Source organism: Cervus elaphus, chromosome 12 (genome assembly GCF_910594005.1).
Source record: "Cervus elaphus chromosome 12, mCerEla1.1, whole genome shotgun sequence".
NCBI classification, from domain to species: Eukaryota; Metazoa; Chordata; class Mammalia; order Artiodactyla; family Cervidae; genus Cervus; species Cervus elaphus.
In genome coordinates, this window is record NC_057826.1 from 88,734,730 (window position 1) to 88,752,000 (window position 17,271).

Consider the following 17,271-nt stretch of genomic DNA (forward strand, 5'->3'; position numbering starts at 1 on the left):
TGAGAGCTGGACCATAAAGAAGGCTGAGCACTGAAGAATTGATGCTTTTGAACTGTGGTGCTGGAGAAGATTCTTAAGAGACCTTGGACAGCAAGATCAAACCAGTCAATCCTAAAGGAAATCAACTGTGAATATTTATTGGAAGGACTGATGCTGAAGCTGAAGCTCCAATACTTTGGCCACTTGATGGGAAAAGCTGACTCATTGGAAAAAAAAAACCCTGATGCTAGGAAGGATTGAAGGCAGGAGGAGAAGGGGACAACAGAGGATGAGATGGCTGGATGGCATCACTGACTCAACAGATGTGAGCTTGAGCAAACACTGGAGATAGAGGAGGACAGGGAAGCCTGGCGAGCTGCAGTCCATGGGGTCACAGAGAGTTGGACACGACTGAGAGACTGAACAGCGCCAGGCAGCCTCCCTGAGGTGTCTCGATGAGCCCCAGGGAAGGTGAACTTGTCGAGGGAAAGCCTAAGAGCCCTACCTCAGCACTGACCCCCGGGAGGGCCGTGGAAGCCCACTCAGAGAAAAGCACGGTTACCGAGAGAAACGCACCTCAGCTCCAGACCCCAGACATCTGAGCGCTGACATTCAGACGCAGGCACAGAGTTTTCCGTGACAGAGGCCAGGCCGGGTCTCTACCCAGGTCTCCGCGTCCTGCCGCACAGAGAACCCGGTCAGGTGTAAATGTTCTCATCGTAGAAGCACGGCCTCATCTAAACATAATCGGTGTAGACAGGACCTGGAGAGGTCTGAATCGACCATGTAGACAGAACGTGGTCAGGTTCAAAGCAGCTTAGGGCTGCGCTCCCAGGAGGCACAGGTCACACCCCCGGGGTCTCTCATCGCTGGCCGGGGGCTCACCCGCATGTGGGAACTAGGATCTACCCTTGTTGAAGAAGAGATCACCCCTGGGCTCCACACTTCACCCACGTCAGGAAACGGAACAAAAGCTTCGTCACTAACATCTCAAGGGGCAGAACAGAGCAGTGAGCAGGTTCTGTGGCCACGTGGTTCTCGGGGCCAGGGAGAGCCAGGAACCTCGAGCGCAGCCCGGGGTCCCGCAGGGACAGACCGGAAGTGGCCTGGCTGCAGCGTCCCAGGCTTCCAGCAGGAGGCGCTGCCCCAGACGCCCGGGAGGGACCGTCCTGCGGGGTCCCGTGGAGACAGCGGGTCCGTCCATCCTGATGGTCAGTTAGGGGGTGGAGCACGCTCAGCTCCTGCTTCCCCACAGGGTGTGGGGGGAGGGTGGCTGACACCTCCTAGGCTCCCGCTCAGGTGACGTCGTGCCAGGACTGATGCCCACAGGGCACTGTGCTGCATCTAAGCAGAGAATGCTGGCAGAGGTGGGGCATAGACGCCATCAGAGCAGAGAACCCACAGAGAGCTTCCAACCTGCACCCGCCTGCCCACCTCGGGTCCCAAGCCCCCAACCCATGACCCATTAGCACCCCCACCACCCCCACCTCACCCCCTCGCACACATATGCACTGCGCACCTACACACACCGTGCACACGAACAGCACATGTCCGCAAACAAGTGCGCACACATGCATAACACGCATAACACACGCATGGGGAATAAAATGAAGACCCTAAAGCATCCGTTCCTAAACACAAGTGAAGCTCACATGCCTTCTTCCCGTCTTCTGAGGTTTGATGGTTTTCAAAATAAAAAAGTTTATAAAGTAGCTAATGGTTAATGACTTTTGGATCATGGGACTTTCTTAAGTTATTCCACAAATATTACAAGACATGAGAGATAAATGTAGATATTCCATGTGTCCCACGACAGAAGAACAGACAAACAGACCATGATCCATCCACACAATAAATGTTGTCTGCCTGAAAGGAAGGCAGTTCTGACACAGGCTACAGCATGCATGAATCCTGAGGGCATTATGCTCAGTGACATAAGCAAGACATGGAAGGACAAATAATGATTAAGTCCACTCATACAAGGCCCCTGGAGCAGTCAGCTCCATAGACACAGAAAGCAGGATGGTGAGTGCCAGGAGAGGAGGGAGGGGAATGCGGACTGAGTGTCTCATGGGGACTGTTTTGGTTTTGCAAGACAGAAGTAGTGACCAAACAACAAAAACAATGACACCAGCATGCACTGCAGCAGCATTTACAACAGCTGAGACACGGAAGTAACCAAAGCGCGCATGGACAGACGAATGAATAAAGAAGTCATCTATGCATAGAATGGAATATGATTGCCATGGGGAAAAAATGCCATTTACAGGGATAATCTAGAACAATCATAGATTAATCTAGAACAATCATAGTAAGTGAAATACTTCAGAAGGAGAAACTGATACCAATGAGCTATTTTATAAAAGCGAAATACACACACAGTCTTAGGAAACAAACATGGTTACCAAAGGGAGTGGTGGGTGGAAGGGATAAATGAGGAGGTGGGGATTCATTTATTCTCACAAATACATACAGACTATAGAATCAACATGGACCTACTTTAGAAAGGGTAGTGTACTACACTATAATAATGTGTATGGGGGAAGAAAAGATGAATCAATATGTTTATGGAGATAACTGATGAAGAATCTCTACACCGACAAACACAACATTGTAAGTCAGCCATCCTCCAAAAAAAGTAAACGCTAACTTAAAAAAAATCAAAAACAAAAACAAGGGTTAATGAGACAGGCTTCTGGCATGTGCCAGAAGAAATCACGGACTAGGAGTAACCCTGAGGCTCTGGTTACTATAGTAACAGGAGTAGGGGATGAAGAAATCCTGTCTCCTTGTGGCCATTTCCCACAACAGAAACTTTAAAGCTATTACTTTTGCTACAGTGAGATAAGAAAAAGTTTTTTCCCTTTGGTCTTTTGATTCCTTCTCTACTTAAGCTGCTCCTGATCTATAATCTGCATTGATAACTAAGTTTTCTTCTTTTCAGCAGATTAACCTATTGACTTTTCTGAAACAATGCTGAAAGGAACAAGAATACAGGAACCTTATACCTTTGTGGAAATAATCATTTTTTGGAGGAAACAGAAAGGTGGCTTTAATCCCCAAGCTGGCAGATAAGAGAACACAGTAGGCTTGTGCCTCAAGAACTGTGTCTCCCCCCAGTGGGTAATCAAGGGGATCACACAGTTGGAGCTCATAGTCAGAGGTTGGAGATAAAGAGCAAATATATAAGGATCCTGTATTCTTTCTTTCTGCATTTTTGTTTCAAAATAGTCAATAGGCTGGCATCAGGGAGCCCAGTAACTTGGGTCCGGCAGGCTCAGGAGTTGGGTCCCTTGTCTTTTGTGGATTGCACTGTGGCTTTCTTCCTGTAATGCAAAAAGAGGGGAAAACAAACTATAAGGGGAGTTTTGCAGAGAGAGTACCATAAAGTACTCATATGTGTACTAGCCTAAAATTAAAAGATAATAGAAGCAAAGTATGGCTCATGCAGAGTTAGAGGGCGATATGTGTGGGATATCCCTGGAGAAGGGAATGGCTACCCACTCCAGTGTTCTTGCCAGGAAAATTTTATGGACAGAGGAGCCAGGTGAGCTACAGTTCATGGGATCACAAAGAGTCAGACACAACTGAGTGACTAACACACACACACACACACACACGTGTAGGATATAGCTTACTTAACAGGTTGGTCTTCTGAAAAGAAGGAAACTTAATTATCAATGCAGACTAGATCAGGAACAGTTAAAGGAGACAAGGACTCAAAAGGCAAAAGAGAAAAAGAAAACTATTTTTTATTTCACTGCAACACTTATAAACACTTCATATTCACAAAGACTGCTGGGCTCTAAATGGGCGCCTTAAAAAATGCTGCTGGCACTTTAAAAACTTCCATGGGTAACTAACTGAAAATAAATAAAAACTGGGCAGACTGTGAAGAAGAAAATTTCCACAGTCAATTCCACAGACAATATTAGTCACAATCAAAGCCCATGAAAATGTGCTGCACATCAGGAATTGTTAGAGACACGCAAATCAAAACCACAGCGAGGGAACACTGCACCTGTTTGGAAGGCCATCCTCGGTCTACAAAGGCAAACGGTGGAGAAGACATGGAGGAAAGAGAACACGTATGGTGTTGATGAGGTATAAATGCTAAGAATCACTGTTGAGAGGAGTATGGAACTGCTTTTAATTTTCAGTCAAGCTGAGCTTCCCTGATAGCTCAGTTGGTAAAGAACCCACGTGCAGGAGACCTTGGTTCAATTCCTGGGTCAGGAAGATCCCCTGGAGAAGGGATAGGCTACGCACACCAGTATTCTTGGGCTTCCCTTGTGGCTCAGCTGGTAAAGAAGCCACCTGCAATGCGGGAGACCTGGGTTCAATCCCTGGGTTGGGAAGATCCCTTGGAGAAGGGAAAGATTACCCATTCCAGTATTCTGGCCTGGAGAATTCCATGGACTGTATAGTCCATGGGGTCGCAGAGTCAGACACAAGTAAGCGACTTTCACTTTCACCAAGACAAAGACTGATTCCAGCCCAGGTCACAGGAGGACTTAAAACATGTCCTGCTCAGCATTCCCCCATTGTCAGCACCAACAAGGGCAGAAGGTGCCTGAACAGCGGCCCTGCCTGAAGCCAGCAGACGACCTCGGTGAGGGACACAAAATCAGTCACGTCTCTTCCTCGTCAGGTGGTTAACGAGGCTCCCTCCTCATAGCAAAGGGCTCCTTAACTCCAAATTCATTTTGCACAGAGAAGAGGAAAGAATCAGACATAAGCTATAAACTAAATCAAGTATCTTTATTTTTAAATATAAAATATAAAAAGTGAAGGATAAAAGCAGTAAAAATCATACTTTAAGTGAATAAATTACAAACTAAATCAACTATCTATTCTGACATATTAAAAAAGAGGAGGAGGATGGAAGCAACACAAATTACTATAAGTGACTAAGTGGGTACCACTCAAGTTCTAGTCGACTCCACCGCTAGACTCGGCTGCACACACCGTCTGGGAACCAGGGCTGCTCTTTCCATCACACCAGGAGGAGACTTCTTTGTCACCGGGGCACGGAGAGAACCCAAGTCTGTGCCTTCAGGCACCTCTTCTGCCAGGCTCCAAGCAGAAGGCTCCACTTGATTTGTGTGCTTCATCTTTTCCTGCAGGTTAATGGGGGTAAAATGAGGCAAAGGAAGCACCTAGAACTTGGGCACCTCCCCTTTCTGCAGCTGTTTTATTTTCTTCTCTTTCTGTAAGTGACTTTTTTGAATCAAAAGAGAAAGGGTGCATTTCCATAGTTCTCCTCACCGGGATTTTGGGCTTCAGAGGTATTCCATCAAGGGACAGTTATTGAGCTCTTATCACTACTGACTGCTCCTCATCCTCATCTTCTTGAGTGGGTTTTGGGGTTCTCTTCTTCCAAGCAAAGGCAGGAGTCCTGGGGACAGTGAGTGGAATTTCTTTCTTCTCAGGAACACCCACAACACCTAACAAGATGCGAAAAGGGCAAGGCTTCACATAAATTTAAAGTGTTTATCCTCCAATACACTCTGCTTCTCGCTGTTTGATTCTTTTCTCCGTTTCAAAATCAAAGCCAGTAGGCACGGTGGGTGGCTGGCTTCTCTGGCAGTTTCTTAGGGAGAATGCCCCCACTGTAAAGAATTCCAGAATCCAGTTTCCGTGCTTTAAATATGTAGAGCCCTGCTTCTACAGGATTACATTCCTTAGATTTTGCATTTATTTCCAACACCTCCACCACCTCTTGCTGCATTTTTTTTCTCTTCTCTGACTCTTACTTCTCAGTACTTTTTAGGATCTTCTGTATATGGGAAAAAGAACCTGAAAAAGAATAGATACGCGTTTATGCATGACTGAATAAGTTCCTGTACACCTTACACAAACACTGTTATAGCCACGCTCTCCGGGAAACAGACTCACTCAGAAGGACAATGCAGATAGTGGAGTGCAGTTTAGTACACCAGCGGGCCCAAGGCAGAGTCTCCTCTTAGCCAAGGACCCCGACCAGCATTTGTGAAAATCTTTTATACCCCATGTGTACATGTCCAAACCCACCACCCCAATTCCCTTGAGACTTAGATAAACAAAGGTAGGGTAAATACAACTACAATAACCCCATCATTCACGTGTTATGTGTTCAAACAATCAATAATCAATAAGCCCGCAGTTACATTCCAAACAGTTAATAATCAATAAGCTTGTGGTCACGTTCTAACCAGTTAATAATCGATAAGCCTGTGATTACATCCCGATAGATATGGAAAAAATTTATGACCTGTCCGGAGACAGGGGTGATTACGGTATGTTTCCTCTTAGGCAATGAGTAACCTGGATGTGATCTTCAAGATTCCCCTGTCCGGAGGGGGTCTTATCCTTCCATTGTCATTCCCACAGGCACTAAGCAGAGAGTTCAGAGTCCACTGGAGAGGCAGCCGAGCATGATTAGCACAGATAGGCCTGAGATGGAGTCCTGGCCCTACGAATTCCTTCTTCAACACAACATTGGAAATCAACTTTTTTCTTCCAATGTAAGATCAAAATGAAATTGCACAGAAAAAAGGAAGAAAGGGGCATGAAAAAAATGCTGCTGGCACTGTTTATGACAACAACATGTAAAGCTGTGCTGATGGGTACTTAATATTCAGAAGGCCCATGGGGTTGTGAGTAAACAACACCTGCCTTCAAGGACTGTTCTAGGAGTGTTCGTCAAAACACAGGGCAGACGTTCAAAAGCCAATTGCTAGATGTTTCACTCATACCCTTTAAAAAAAAATCACAGAAAATGATGTTAACCTTGCTAAATATTAGAGAAATCCAAATCAAAACTACAATGAGGTATCACCTCACGCTGGTCAGAACAGCCAATGTCAAACACTCTACAAAGAACCAAGGCTGCAGAGGGTGTGGAGAAACGAGAACCCTCCTCCATCGACGCTAGAATGCCAACTGGGAACAGCCACGATGCAGACAGTGTGCATGCATGCTAAGGCATTCCAGTCCTGTCTGACTCTTTTTGACCCTATGGACTGTAACCCACCAGGCTCCTCTGTCCATGGGATTCTCCAGGCAAGAAATACCGGAGTGGGTTTCCTCCAGGGGATCTTCTCCACACAGGGATCGAACCCACGTCTGTTTACTGTGTTGGCAGGTGGGTTCTTTACCACTAGCATCACCTGGGAAGCCCATAGAAACAGCGTGGAGCTTCCTTAAACAATGAAAATGGGAATGAAATTACAATATTCCTGTTGACTTAAAAAATATTCACAACCTAAAAGTTAAGAGTTATGTTTTATTCAGTGGGAATTTTTAGGACTTCAAGCTCAGGAGACACCATCTCAAGCAACCCTGAGAGAACTGCTCCTGGGAGGGGAGGGGAGGAGCCAGCTTATACAGAGCTTTGTAACAAAGGGCAGGTAGTCTGAATATCAAAAGATTACTGTTAAAGAAAACCAGACATCCTGAGTCAAGGAATTTAGTGCTTTTCTGTGTATGGGAAGATGCAAGAGTCAGGGCTCACGGAAATCATTCCTTTCACATGCACCTCACCTATCTGGGCCAGCATCCTGTTTTCACATCCTGAGCTTCCTTTCCTCAGGGCTCACCTTAGGGAGTGTCTGCAGTCTGATGCCTGCTAGAGAGCTGATATTCTTCTCCTTCCTGAGTTCCTGAGGTCTCACCGGCTCATACCGGAGAGTTGCAATTGCTGCTGTATATTGTCACCCTGCTTATTTAACTTATATGCAGAGGACATCATGAGAAATGCTGGGCTGGATGAAGCACAAGCTGGAATCAAGATTGCTGGGAGAAATATCAGTAACCTCAGATATGCAGCTGATACCACCCTTATGGCAGAAAGTGAAGAACTAAAGAACCTCTTGATCAAAGTGAAAGAGGAGAGTGAAAAAGTTGGCTTAAAGCTCAACATTCAGAAAACTAAGATCATAGCATCTGGTCCCATCACTTCATGGGAAATAGATGGGGAAACAGTGGAAACAATGGCTGACTTTATTTTTGGGGGCTCCAAAATCACTGCAGGTGGTGATTGCAGCCATGAAATTAAAATTCTTACTCCTTGGAAGGAAAGTTATGACCAACCTAGACAGCATATTAAAAAGCAGAGACATTGCTTTGTCAAGAAAGGTCTGTCTGGTCAAGACTATGGTTTTTCCAGTGGTCATGTATGGATGTGAGAGTTGGACTATAAAGAAAGCTGAGTGCAGAAGAATTGATACTTTTGAACTGTGGTGTTGGAGAAGACTCTTGAGAGTCACTTGGACTGCAGGAGATCCAACCAGTCCATCCTAAAGGAGATCAGTCCTGGGTGTTCATTGGAAGGACTGATGTTGAAGCTGAAACTCCAATACTTTGGCTACCTGATGCGAAGGGCTGACTCACTGGAAAAGACCATGATGCTGGGAAAGATTGAGGACAGGAGGAGAAGGGGATGACAGAGGATGAGATGGTTGGATGGCATCACTGACTCGATGGACATGTGTTTGAGCAAGCTCTGGGAGATGGTGATGGACAGGGAAGCCTGGTGTGCTGCAGTCTATGGGGTCGCAGTGAGTCAGACGTGACTGAGTGACTGAACTGAACTGAACTGAATCAGCTCTGAATATTCACAAGGCAGGCAGGGCTGGAAAGGACACCTGCCCTCAAGTGAAGTCCTTGGGGGTAAATCACAAAACAATGAATTTAAAACAGGGTCAACGTTCAAGAAGCCAATTTCAACAGGCAAACTGTACTCACACTGTATAGGATCAAAAAGTACATGGAAACAAAGTTCACATGACTAATTATCAAGTCAATGCAAATCAAAGCAACACTGAGGAATCACCTCACCATGGTCAGAATGGCCATCGTCAGAAAGACCCGCAAAGAATAAATGCTGCAGGGGTCAGAGACAAAAGAGAATCTTCCTTCTTTCTTGGTGGGGGTGTAAATGGGTGCAGCCACTGTGGAAAACAGCACGGAGGTTCCTTAAAAAACTCAACACACAGGAACCATATGATCCCACTCCTGGGTTGAGATACAGAGAAAATCATAATTTGAAATGACTCGTGCACCCCTATATTCAGAGAAGCACTATTTATTAGAGCCGAGATGGAGAATCAACAAACACAGCCAGAGACCAAAAATGGAAGACTGATTGAGACAGCTAGACACTAGAATACTCCTCAGTCATAAAACAGAATTAAATAATGCCATTGGCAGCAGCAAAGATGGACCAAGACATTACCATGTGCAGTGAAGTAAATCAGAGAGAGAGAAATATCATCAGATATCACCTACAGGAGGAATCTATCAATTTATACCAATGAACTACTGTACAAAACAGAAAAAGACTTACAAACTTTGAAAACCAACTTACAATTACCAAAAAAAAAAAAAAAAAAAAAAAAATTAGGGAGAGGGGTAAAGTAAGACTTTTGCATTATCACATACACACGAATACATATCCAATAGATAATCATAAAGAAAAATAGTGAGCTGCACAGAAAACCCTACTGAACACACTGTTCAGAGCAAGAATAGATATATATCTAGATACATTCAAATCAAGTTCCTGGACACCTAAAACAGCATAGTGGAAATCTGCACTATTCCAATATATAATAAAGAAAGTAAAAAAAAAAAAAAAGAAAGTCAATACAAAAGAATGCTCAAACTACCATACAATTGCACTCATTTCAAATTTTTGCCAGGTAATGCTCAAAATCCTTCAAGTTATCCTTCAACAGGATGTGAACTGTGAAATGCCAGATGTTCAAGCTGGATTTAGAAAAGGCAGAGGAACCAGAGATCAAATTGCCAACATCCACTGGATCATAGAAAAAGAAACGGAATTTCAGAAAAACATCTACTTCTGCTTCACTGATTACACTAAAGCCTTTGACTGTGTTCAGTTCAGTTCAGTCGCTCAGTCATGTCCAACTCTTTGCGACCCCATGAGCCACAGCACGCCAAGCCTCCCTGTCCATCAACAACTCCCGGAGCCTACCCAAACTCATGTCCATTGAGTTGGTGATGCCATTCAACCATCTCATCCTCTGTTGTCCCCCTAAGGAGATCCAACCAGTCCATCCTAAAGGAGATCAGTCCTCGGTGTTCACTGGAAGGACTGATGTTGAAGCTGAAACTCCAATACTTTGGCCACCTGATGTGAAGAGCTGACTCATTGGAAAAGACCCTGATGCTGGGAAAGATTGAGGGCAGGAGGAGAAGGGGACAACAGAGGATAAGATGGTTGGATGGCATCACTGACTCAATGGACATGACTTTGGGTAGGCTCCGGGAGTTGGTGATGGACAGGGAAGCCCGGCGTGCTGCGTTTCATGGGGTCGCAAAGAGTCAGACATGACTGAGTGACTGAACTGAACTGAACTGAGCTGATGGGACCGGAGACCATGATCTTAGTTTTCTGAATGTTGAGCTTTAAGCCAACTTTTTCCACTCTCCTCTTTCACCTTCATCAAGAGGCTCTTTAGTTTTTCTTCACTTTCTGCCATAAGGGTGGTGTCATTTGAATATCTGAGGTTACTGATATTTCTCCCGGCAATCTTGATTCCAGCTTGTGCTTCATCCAGCCCAGCATTTCTCATGACGTACTCTGCATATAAGTTAAATAAACAGGTTGACAATATACAGCCTTGACGTACTCCTTTTCCTATTTGGAACCAGTCGGTTGTTCCATATCCAGTTCTAACTGTTGCTTCCTGACCTGCATACAGATTTCTCAAGAGGCAGGTCAGGTGGTCTGGTTTTCCCATCTCTTTCAGAATTTTCCACAGTTTGTTGTGATCCACACAGTCAAAGGCTTTGGCGTAGTCAGTAAAGTAGAAGTACATGTTTTTCTGGAACTCTCTTGCTTTTCAATGACCCAAAGGATATTGGCAATTTGTGCCGGGAGCCAACAGACGAGATCCTACCCATGACAAGGTCATGAGGGAGAAAACCTGATGGGCAAGGCAGATCAGGTTTTCAAGGATTTCGAACAGGCTAGCTCACGAGATCCCACCCATGACAAGGTCATGGGGAGAAAACCTGGTGGGCAAGGCGGATCAGGTTTTCAGGGATTCCAAAAAGCTGCCCCAAAGCTGCCCCCAGTGCTCACCTTAAAGATGGTATCTGTTTTTCTGATGCTTGCTTCAATAGACTACTCCCTAATTTTTGTGATGCAGGCAGAAGGCCTTCCCTGATCTCTTTTCAAATAAGAATCAATTTAGGACTTTAATCAATAAGTTTTTTGGGTGGTGGTATTTTATGAGATTATCCAGGGTGAAAGGAGTGTTTTAATTTAAACTCCTTTGCTGGTATTTTAGTTTGTTTGGCAAATGCGTTTATGCCCTTGGTGCTAATATGCATGATTGCTTATATTATTTTAATTAGCATAAAGAACCTGATCATATAAAGGCCCTAATAGATACAGAGCCCTTTGGGGGGGTGAAGGAGCCCTATTAGAAAATATAAGAAAAAATTATTATAAAAGTGGTTATCGGCTTAACGTTTGCTTGCTGTGTTTTTGCTTTTAGTGTGCTAAGGCTGTGGTATGGAAACCATTGTTAATATAGTTGTAGATCTAGAAAAACAAGAGCTTAGCCCTAGTGTTGTAACAATGAAATAGTTGTTAATTATTAGCCAGGAGTGCTAGGCAGAGGCTGCCTCATTAAAGCCGCAGAGTCTGTATGGGGTAAAACTTTTAGATAAATTTAACTGACAACTTTTGCAGAAGAATTGATGTTGGTATTAACAGGGTCATATTTTTACTATGTTGTGACATGCTGTACTGTTGCCCTGTGAGACTGTAACTCTTCTGTTAAGATCACCACAGAAACAGAAAATAGGTTTACATTCACCTGACTTACATAAAATGTTAATAAGCCCCAAGGCCAAAATATAATGTGTAAAGATTTATTATAGAAACAAAATGCAGAAAGCATCTTGTTCTTCCTTAAGGACAAACTGATGTAATATAAACTAACCCTGTATAAACATGAGTAAGCATCTTGTATCTTGGATACATTCTGAGTGAGGGTATATAAACTGTTGTCAAAAAATAAAAGACAGACTTGGCCTTATCAAGACTGGTCTCACGTGTCTTCTATCTCTCACCGACACCGTTCATCCTGAGGGTACCCCCTGGATCCTGCCGAGGCTGGACCCCAGCAAATTTGATCTCTGGTTCCTCTGTCTTTTCTTAATCCAGCTTGAACATCTGGAAGTTCATGGTTCATGTACTATTGAAGCCTGGCTTGGAGAATTTTGAGTATTACTTTACTAGCATGTGAGATGAGTGCAATTGTGTGGTAGTTTGAACATTCTTTAACAATGCCTTTCTTTGAGATTGGAACAAAAACTGACCTTTTCCAGTCCTGTGGCCATGGCTGAGTTTTCCAAATTTGCTGGCATATTGAGTGCAGCACTTTAACATCATCATCTTTTAGGATTTGAAATAGCCCAACTGGAATTCCATCACCTCCACTAGCTTTACTCATAGTGATGCTTTCTAAGGCCCACTTGACTTTGCATTCCAGGATGTCTGGCTCTAGGAGAGTGATCACACCATCGTGGTTATCTGGGTCATGAAAATCTTTTTTGTATAGTTCTTCTGGGTATTCTTGCCACCTCTTCTTAATATCTTCTGCTTCTGTTTAGGTCCATACCATTTCTGTCCTTTATCGAACCCATCTTTGCATGAAATGTTCCCTTGGTGTCTCTAATTTTCTTGAAGAGATCTCTAGTCTTTCCCATTCTATTGTTTTCCTCTATTTCTTTGCATTAATCACTGATGAAGGCTTTCTTACCTCTCCTAGTATTCTTTGAAACTCTGCATTCAAATGGGTATATCTTGCCTTTTCTCCTTTGCCTTTAGCTTCTCTTCTTTTCTCAGTTATTTGTAAGGCTTCCTCAGACAACCATTTTGCCTTTTTGCATTTCTTTTTCTTAGGGATAGTCTTGATCACTGCCTCCGGTACAATGTCATGAACCTCTGTCCACAGTTCTTCAGGAACTCTATCAACCTTTGAATCTATTTTGAACAGTATGAAAAGGCAAAAAGATATGACACTGAAAGATGAACTCCCCAGGTCGGTACTTGCCCAATATGCTACTGGAGAGGCATGGAGTAATAACTCCAGAAAGAATGAAAAGATGGAGCCCAAGTGAAAACAACACCCAGTTGTGTATGTGACTGGTGATGGTAGTAAAGTCTGATGCTGTAAAGAATAATACTGCATAGGAACCTAGAATGTTAGGTCTACGAATCAAGGCAAATTTAAAGTGGTCAAACAGGAGATGGCAAGAGTGAACATCAACATTTTGGGAATCAGTGAACTAAAATGGACTGGAACGGTTAAATTTAATTCAGATGACCACTATATCTACTATTGGGCAAGAATCCCTTAGAAGAAATGGAGTAGCCCCCATAGTCAACAAAAGAGTCCAAAGTGCAGTGCTTGGGTGCAATCTCCAAAACAACAGAATGATCTCTGTTCATTTCCAAGGCAAACCATTCAATATCACAGTAATCAGAAGCTGAAGTTGAATGGTTCTATGAAGACCTACAAGAACTTCTAGAACTAACACCCAAGAAAGATGTCCTTTTCATCATATGGGACTTGAATGCAAAAGTAGGAAGTCAAGAAATACCTGGAGTAACAGGCAAGTTTGGCTTTGGAGAACAAAATGAATCAGGGAAAAGGCTAACAAACTTTTGCCAAGAGAAAGCCCGCATAACAAACACCCTCTTCCATCAATACAAGAGATGAATCCACACATGGACATCATCAGATGGTCAATATTGAAATAAAATTGATTATATTCTTTGCAGGCAAAGAATGAGAAGCTCTATACAGTCAGCAAAAACAGTACTGGAAGATGACTGTGGCTCAGATCATGAACTCCTATATGAACCATGCATATTTATTGAAGAAGAGAAAATAAAACTCAACAGCCAATAATGAGTTAATGTTGAAATCTACTGCGGGAATAAGCTCTGTAAAGGGGCACAGGATCAGACAAGCTTTGTTGGGGTTGGGTACCAAGAAGAAGGTCAAATCAGTGGCAGGAGCTAGGACACAAAATCCAGGAGGTGGGAGGAGAAGGGGACGACAGAGGATGACATGGATGGATGGCATCCCCAACTCGATGGACATGAGTTTGAGCCAGCTCTGGGAGATGGTGAAGGACAGGGAATCCTGGTGAGCCCCATGGGATCACAAAGTGTCGGACGTGACTGAGCTACTGAACAGCAACAACAAAGCATGAGAGGCTATTCTCAATGTGCAAGGGTGAGAATGAATTTTTTTCTATGATTTAGCAGTTGTTTCAATAAAATACTTAAGAATTGTTTCAGGAATAGTGAAGAAACAAATGTTGACCAATATTCACTAGTCCCTTTAAAATGCACCAAAAAAATTTGAATCATCAGCCATTCTGACTGATTCTGAACCAGGTGGAACGATCTTATGCCCTAGCATAACTATTCTGATTTCTGAGGATAAGTGGGCATAGGTAATCCCCCCAAACCATCGCTTTTGCTCTCAACAAAAGATTATAATCAAGAAAATATAATTATCAACAGATCAGATGTCTTACTTCTGTTAGAATATGTAACAGAGTGGAAGCTATTCAGGAACTCTTACAAGGACCAAACAAATTTAATTGGCTTTGCTGAACGCCATCTTGCTTTTTTATTTCTTCTTTCTCCCTTTCTCCTCTCCTTCCCTCCTTTCTCCTTTCTTCAGACTTTCATACTGAGCACACTTGTTTCTAAGCTTACTTTAAAATTGAAGCATAGTTGATTTTTAAAGCTGTGTTAGTTTTCAGGTGTATAGCAAAGTGATTCAGTTTTGCATACATGTATATCTGTATCTTTTTTCAGATTTTTCCCTTAGAGGTTATTACAAAATATTGAGTATAGGTCCCCATACTACATAATAGGTCTTTGTTGATTATCTATTTTATATATGGCAGTATATATATATGTTAATCCCAAACTCCTAACTTCTTCCCCCTCCTTCCCCTTTGGTAAAAATGTTTGTTTTCCATGTCTGTGGAGCCATATCTGTTTTGTATATGTTAATTTGTATAATTTTATTAGATTCCACACATAAGTGCTGTCATATGATATTTATCTTTTTCTGTCTGGCTTACTTCACTTAGCATGAAAATAGGTCCATCCATGCCGCTGCCAGTGGCATTATTTCATTCATTTTGATGGCCAGTAATATTCATTGCATACACACACACACACACACACACACACACACACACACACACATATAGGCTTCCTTGGTGGCTCAGACTGCAAAGAAGCTGCCTGCAGAGAAAGAGACCCAGGTTTGATCAATGGGTCAGGAAGATCCCCTGGAGAAGGGAATGGCAACCCACTCCAATACTCTTGCCTGGAAAATTCCATGAACAGAGCAGCGTGGCAGGCTACAGGTCATGGGATCTCAAGGAGTCACTCACGGCCAAGTAACTTCACTTCTCAAGAATCAGACTGCTTGCCCCTTCTTGCTAGGACGTCATCTGACAGTATGTTTCGCCTGATCAGGGTAAACACAGGCATGGCCATCCACATTCCCAGAACACTCTCCACCGATATTTTTGTTCAGAATCGGTGCACTGTGTGTATGCTACGAGTGTCTTTACACAGCTCTCAATGAGGAGGGAAAAGTGTTATCTTCAAGCTGGAAATCCAGGCAGTAAGGAAAATCACTATATTCTTCCTGTGAAAGCAGGATTGTTGCAGCGCTGCTTGCCACTTCTTAGTGGGAAGTCATCACCCAGGGCACTTTCACCAAATTCAGCTGAGAACAGGTGTGCAAGTCAGCACCCACAGAACACTCCCCACTGAACTCTTTAATTAGCAAATGGTGCAATCTGTCCTTGGGCTCCCTTACACAGCTCTCTAACTACAGGGACATCTGCTTTTCTTAACACGGGATTTGGAGCCTAATGGTAGAAGCAGCATTTCTTAGTGCGGCTGCAATTCCTTGCCGCTGGATCATTTCCAGTGGAATGTAAACTCCTTTGGTAACAAAACTAGACGGCACTCAGCACTCTCAGACACACAGCCTGTTTCCTCATGGGCAGTCCCAGTATGACCTAGGTTTGGGTTCACAAGGCTTGGAAATGCGAGGAAACATACTGGTTGTGACTTTGGAAATGAGGGGCTCTGTGCAAACCTGGAGTTCTCACATCTTAAAATCTAGACTGTTGCTGATTGACAGATTCCTGAAAATCACTCTCTTTTTCCCCTTTCATTCATCAAAGGAACATAGATTTCACAGCATTCTGTTTGCTGAGAGCAACAGACTGCTCAGAAATCCTTGCTTGGAGGTCATTTTTAAGTAAAAATTTCCCCTCACCTGTGTTACAGTAGGCAAAACCCCCTCACTCACAGGGAAAAGCAAACAAACATCAAATGTCTGTTCCATCAAGTTTTCTCTGTAGGAAGGATCCAGTGATCCTAGGTCTGTCTGGAAAATTCTTGGATACTGCAGGGACACATACTGAGTGTGAACCTGGATACTGGACCTTCTTGGCAAAATTAGCATTTTCTTTCTGTTGGCCCTAAAAAGGTGCCGCCTAGCGGTTACCTAAAAATCCATCCAATTGCTGTTTTCTTACTTGTGACAACAATATCTTTGGTCAACCTTTTGAGATTTGTGAAGCAGAAGGCGGCTTGCGACTCCTAGCCGCTGGCCCATTTCCAGTGGAATGTCAACTAATCTAGGTAACAACAGTACGGCACCCGCACTCTCAGACACACTCCCGCAGCCTGTTTCCTCATGGCCAGTCCCAGTATGACCAAGGAATGCGTTTACAAGGATCGGAAAGTGCAGGGAAACATACCGCCTTGACCCTGGAAATTAGGGCCTCTGGGCAAACCTGGAGTTCTCACATCTTAGAATCTAGACAGTTGCTGATAGATGCCTGAAAAGCGCTATTTTCTTGCCTTTTATTCTTTGAAGGAATGTACGTTTCCCAGCATTCTGTTTGCTGAGAGTAACACTACTTGTAAATCCTTGCTTGGAGCTCATTTTTAAGTAACAATTTCCCCTCATGGGTGTCACAGTAGGGAAGGATCCCATAACTACAAGTAGAAACAAACAAAGAAAAACACCCATGTTTCATCAATTTTTCTCTGTAGGAGGGATCCAGTCATCCTAAGTCTGTCTGGAAAATTCCTGGATAGTGCTTGGACACATACTGAGTGTGAACCTGGATAATGGACCTTGTTGGCAAATTAGCATTTTCTCTCTGCTGGCCCTAAAAGGTTGTGGGCTAGCAGCTGCCTAATAATCC

The 17,271-nt window shown here is 43.6% G+C and overlaps 1 long non-coding RNA gene across 1 annotated transcript in view; it reads right to left on the bottom strand.

Annotated features, from left to right (window-relative positions):
* Positions 1-4,782: 4,782 nt before the first annotated feature.
* LOC122705545 overlaps positions 4,783-17,271 on the bottom strand; it is a 32,238-nt gene continuing 19,749 nt past the window's right edge. The window contains exon 3 of the long non-coding RNA XR_006344130.1: positions 4,783-5,778. This is a non-coding gene — a long non-coding RNA (uncharacterized LOC122705545). The remainder of the gene's footprint in view (positions 5,779-17,271) is intronic.